Source organism: Cnephaeus nilssonii (assembly GCF_951640355.1).
Source record: "Cnephaeus nilssonii genome assembly, chromosome: 2".
In the NCBI taxonomy this organism is placed as follows: Eukaryota; Metazoa; Chordata; class Mammalia; order Chiroptera; family Vespertilionidae; genus Cnephaeus; species Cnephaeus nilssonii.
This window is the reverse complement of record NC_137073.1, coordinates 45,844,043-45,850,042: the sequence shown is the minus strand read 5'-3', so window position 1 is coordinate 45,850,042 and position 6,000 is coordinate 45,844,043. Positions and strand designations below refer to the sequence as shown.

The 6,000-nt window shown below is 38.1% G+C and overlaps 1 long non-coding RNA gene across 1 annotated transcript in view; it reads left to right on the top strand.

Annotated features, from left to right (window-relative positions):
* Positions 1-4,674: 4,674 nt before the first annotated feature.
* Positions 4,675-6,000, top strand: part of LOC307111347 — a 166,166-nt gene continuing 164,840 nt past the window's right edge. The window contains exon 1 of the long non-coding RNA XR_013814544.1: positions 4,675-4,793. This is a non-coding gene — a long non-coding RNA (uncharacterized lncRNA). The remainder of the gene's footprint in view (positions 4,794-6,000) is intronic.

Sequence of the window (6,000 nt, the reverse complement as noted above, 5' to 3'; positions counted from 1 at the left end):
CAAACCTATTCCTTCTGACCTTCTTTTAAAATAATCCTTTTTGCTGGATTATTTTTTACTGTTCCTCCTCTGTTTTATTCTGGTTTAATCAGTTACCTCTGAGAGTTTGAGCTCTGACACTCATTCCTAGGAATAAGCCTTTCGTCTATTTCTTTATCTAAGACCAAATATTTCTCAGGCCTTGGAATACATTGCAAAGTATTTCCTCATGCTGCTGCTAGTGTTTTTTTCCACAATTAGAGGGACCGGAATATTCGAGATTCTAGAATCTCTTTGCAATGTGTTGGCTGGGTCAAGAATATTGGGCATTTTTGAATATCAAAACTTGAAAGAACTTAAATGTATGATGTGAGACAACATTGGTGAGAAGAAAGAATCCCCATGAACAGAGGCAAAACAAACAAATTCATGTACCAGGATTGCAATTTTATTTCAGATATTGACTAAGACCTTAAACTTGTGTAGACCTAGTTTTTCTTGGATGAGTTGTCATTTCTCATTGTGAGGAAGAAAGGAAACACTTCTTAGTATGACATTATCTTTTATTCCTAATAGGGATTCTGTATCAGTTAATAAAGGCAATTTTAAGGCAGAAAGAGGATCCAAATTTAATGAATGAATATACTTTACAATAAGACTAAAATAAGATAGAGGTCAATAAGTTCCCTAACAACTATTCCCTGCTTACATATTTTAGGCCAAGTTCAGTGGCCATAACATTGATTTTTATATAAAATCCAATTATTATTTCTGAGAGACAGAGGGAAAAATGAGAAGGATACAAGGGCATCTATAACACTGCACAAACTTATCTTTGATGAAGCAACCCAAACAGAAGAATCATGAAGGTGGAGGAGAATAATTTTTTTTTTATTGTTTAAAGTATTACATGTAGTAGTACATATATCTCCTTTTTATTCCCCCATTGAACTTCCCCCAGCCTCCTCTACCCCCTGTCGCATGCCCTCATCCCCCCACCCCCCAGTGTCTTGTGTCCATTAGTTGTGCTTATATGCATGCATACAAGTCCTTTGGTTGATCTCTTTCCCCCACTCCCCAACACTCCCCTGCTTTCCCACTGTAATTTGACAGTCTGTTCAGTGCTTTACTGCCTCTGTATCTATCTTTTTGTTTATCAGGTTATAATGTTTTTTATTTTCCATAAATGAGTGAGATCATGTGGTATTTTTCTTTCATTGCCTGGCTTATTTCACTTAACATAATGCTCTCCAGGTCCACCCATGCTGCTGCAAATGGTAAGAATTCCTTCTTTTTCATAGCAGCGTAGTATTCCGTTGTGTAGATGTGCCATAGTTTTCTAATCCACTTATCTGCTGGTGGGCATTTGGACTGTTTCCAAATCTTAGCTATGGTGAATTGTGCTGCTATGAACATAGGGGTGCATATATCCTTTCTGATTGGTGTTTCTAGTTTCTTGGGATATATTCCTAGAAGGGGGATCACTGGGTCAAATGGGAGTTCCATTTTTAGTTTTTTGAGGAAACGCCATACTGTTATCCACAGTGGCTGCACCAGTCTGCATTCCCACTAGCAGTGCACAAGGGTTCCTTTTTCTCCGCATCCTCGCCAACACTTGTCCTTTGTGGATGATTGCCATCCTGACAGGTGTGAGATGGTTCCTCATTGTCGTTTTGATTTGCATCTCTCAGATAATTAGTGACCTTGAGCATGTTTTCATATGTCTCTTGGCCTTCCTTCTGTCTTCTTTCGAAAAGATTCTATTTAGGTCCGTTGCCCATTTTTTTTATTGGATCATTTATCATCCTTTTATTAAGTTGTATAAGTTCCCTGTTGATCTTGGAGATTAAACCTTTACCAGTGATAACATTTGCAAATATGTTCTCCCATACAGTGGGCTTTCTTGTTGTTTTGTTGATGGTTTCTTTTGCTGTACAAAAGCTTTTTATTTTGATGTAGTCCCATTTGTTTATTTCTCTTCAGTTTCCATTGCCCTAGGAGCAGTATCGGTGAAGAAATTGCTTTGGCATATGTCTGAGATTTCTCTGCTTGTGGATTCCTCTAGTATTTTTATGGTTTCCCATCATATGTTTAAGTCCTGTATCCATTTTGAGTTTATTTTTGTGTATGGTGTAAGTTGGTGGTCTAGTTCCATTTTTTTGCATGCATCTGTCCAATTTTCCGAACACCATTTATTGAAGAGACTGTCTTGACTCCACTATATGTTCATGCCTCCTTTGTTAAATATTAATTGAGCATAGTGGTTTGGGTCAATATCTGGATTCTCTATTCTATTCCATTGGTCTATATGTCTATTCTTGTGCCAGTACCAGGCTGTTTTGAGAACAGTGGCCTTGTAATACAGCTTGAAATCTGGTATTGAGATCACCTACTTTGTTCTTCTTTCTCAGGATTGCTGTGGCTATTTGGGGTCTTTTTTATTCCAGAGTTCTTTCAAGGTCTGTGAAATATGCCAATGGTATTTTAATGGGGAATGCACTGAATCTATAGATTGCTTTGGGTAGTATGGACATTTTAATGATGTTGATTCTACCAATCCATGAACATGGTATGTTCTTCCATCTGTTTACGTCTTCCTCTATCTCTTTTTCAGTGTCCTGTAGTTTTCCGCGTATAGGTCTTTTACCTCCTTAGTTAAGTTTATTCCTAGGTATCTTAATTTTTTGGTGCGATGGTAAATGGGATTGCTTTTTTAGTCTCTCTTTCTGTAAGTTCACTATTGGTGTATAGAAATGCCATAGATTTCTTGGCGTTAATTTTGTATCCTGCTACATTGCCAAATTCATTTATTAAGTCTATTAGTTTTTTGATGGAGTCTTTCGGGTTTTTTATGTACAATATCATGTCATATGCAAATAAGGACAGCTTTACTTCTTTTCCAATTTGGATGCCTTTTATTTCTTCTTCTTGTCTAATTGCAATGCCTAACACTTCCAGTACTATGTCAAACAGGAGTGGTGAGAGTGGGCATCCCTGTCTTGTTCCTGTTCTTAGGGGAAAGGGTTTTAGTTTTTGCCCATTGAGTATGATGTTAGCTGTAGGTTTATCATATATGGCTTTATGAGAATAATTCTTGAGTCTGTTTTAGGTGAAGAGCAAGTAAGAAAGGAAGATAAAGATCAAAGAAACCTTGGCATGGTGGTAAACCAACCATGTTTTTAATCTCTGATATTCACTGAACTTGGACAATTTGCTGACCTTAGCTCTGAAGTACTAGGAGTATTACCACTAGCCTCATATAATTGTTTCAGACATTATACGGAGTAATTAGAATATGTGACAGTTCTCATTCAATCCATTTGAGTGACACTGAAGGACAGCTAGTCCAGTTTTAAAGAATAGATGGCTCATAAAGTGACCCTTACAAATATAACAATTTATCATATATTAATTAAGGCATACAACTTCAAGTCAACTGCCAATCCTTGGCTCAGTCAGGTTTGGACAAAGGAGTAAGTCTCAGGGCACAAAGCATGGACATTAAAAAATTGGTCAGTCTAGCCAGGAATCTCTGAGATATCTTGAAGTTGAGCTGCCTCTACTGGCTTGTGACTAATTAATGCAAACAACTCTCTCTTTTGAGGAGATTCAATCTGAGATCTTCCTCTCACTGCTTGTACTGCTCCTACTCCTCCTTCCACTACTGGCCAAGGGGGTTTCCATAACAGTATCAAAGAAGAGGAATAATAGCACATCTGTTGAAAGATTAGGTCACCATAGCATTGCTCTTATATTGAAGGTCATTTGGACAATTATAAATCATAAATAACAAAACACTCCTCTGTGTGACCTTACTGTGAGGCTATTGAGAAGTATTATTGCTTTTCTGCATATGTTTACAATAAGGTTCATTATAAATAATAAAGAATATGAATATATCTGGCTTATATTTCTTGAAACTACCTAATATATTAGTATAGAATTTTCCAAACTCATTCCCTCAAAATTAAATAATATTAAACATTAAATATATTTAAATAAAATTAAACATTTTTACTGCAAGACTTATCAGAGTCTTTAATATAAAGAAGGTGGATTGTGGGGGTGGTGACTTTATTAAATTAACATTTTTTTTAGGGAGCACCCTGGCGTGTCAAATAGTTCAATAAAAGACCACAGGGAAATGAAATAGAAGAGTCTAATATTCATAGGTATTGGAGTAAGTAACAATGTATACTTCAAGGATTTATATTGGGATCTCAAGGAAGAGTGCAGACAGGGAGACAGGACCAGGGGCACATGCCTTTGTTAGGGTCTATGGGTGAGTACTTTGGGGTTCCCAGGGTTTAGGCCAGTTTGATCAACTCAAACAAAAAAAAGAGTGAGATTTTGATAAGCTCCATGGGGATCTTATCTAGGGGAGGCTTGCTCACATGGCTACTAGGGAAGTCCTATCAGGTGCTTACATTTGCCTGTGACTTCGGGGTGTCACCTAGGGCATTGCTTCCAGGAGCTAGTGTGGGTACCAGGTAGGTTGGCCACAGAAACTGGATGTGGAGGTATCAGTACCTGGAGTAAACTCTGAACAGTGACTTTTTTTTAGGTGAATGGAACGTTCAGGGATTCATACTTGCTGATGATGGAGCCCTGCCATGTAGCACATTGTTATACTAATTTCTGGTATTTCCTGTTTCAGGAAGCACTACTTGAACCCCGCCACAGCTACATTAAGTAATGTCAGTGAAACCAGAAGAAGTTCTTCTAATTTTCTTTCTTATGATCAAAGAAGATAATGAAAATAGAGTCAGAAAAATCTTCAAACAACAAACTTCCTTTGGATTTTTCTGCTTTGGGTAAGTCTATCATATTTTTTTTAATGTCTTCATTTGGAGTGGTTATTTGGTAATAAGAATCATCACGTAGCTTACCTGTTGTGGTGATTAAGGGATAAATGCTCTGATCTAAACAAATGCAAAGTATGAACTGTGCTATATAATATGCCTGTGCCATAGAATATCCTTAAAAGATATCCAGTTTTAATTCAGGAGAAGAGAAGGTGGCCACCTTCACTAATGTCCTTTGTGTTGTCTTGCTTTAATGAATAATTAATTATGGCCCTGATAAGTATATTGTTAAACATAAATTTTACCTTCCACGGCTGAAAGTCTTTTTAAATGAAAGGGCTTACTAGGCCATTGTGTTACCAAGCTAGGACTCTGCCTGACTTCCTAGAAGCCAATATGATGGCACCAGCTTTTGAGGAAAGAGAAGGTTTTTATTGCAAAGTTGACTTGCAAGGAGACAGAAGGTAAGAAGGCTCAAATCTGCATCCCCTACTGAGGTGTTTTCAGTTGCATTTAAAGGAAAGGGGGAAAATGTGCGTATTTTGAGTTCATCATGTTTGAATTTGGTGGTGTTTAGTATGTAGTCCCTCTATTCAGTTCTTCCTGGTAACATTGAAAAGTTATTCCAAGGTGAATTATTTCTTTAGTGTGCTTGCCTGACTGCATGATTTGTGTCCTTGTTCTGTTATCTCTAAAAAACAATTCAGCATCTCATTAGAAATAGGACAAGGCAAGTGTGGATTGGTTCTGTGGTTAAAATTGCTAGCATGACAAGACCAGGCATGAAGTCTCAACCAGCAGCAGGAGTGTGACAGGTGGAAAAGTCAACATTTCTGCCATACTGGCATTGGCAAGAGGTACGGGAAGGGGGTAGGGGTGATATAAGCAGTTTTGAAAGAATTACATTGGCTACGGACAAAGGGAGTGGGAGAAGGTAAAGTGAAGTGGGTGCGGGGTGGCGGGGGAAGGAGTCAGTTACTGGATAGGTGTGGAGCCTGCAAGGAAGCAGTGTCTGCTTCTGTGGATCCGCTGTGGGCAGCAGATTGGAAAGTTCATGTGTAAACAAGAAGCGGAGACTCCTGGGATTCTATAATGCCTGACTAGCCTCTTTTGTACAGTCAGAAATACAGCCACGGTTAGGGTTTGACCAGTGACAGGCTATGAAAGAATTCACAACTGAGAGGAGAGATGCAGAGAGGAAATTTATTTTACTTTA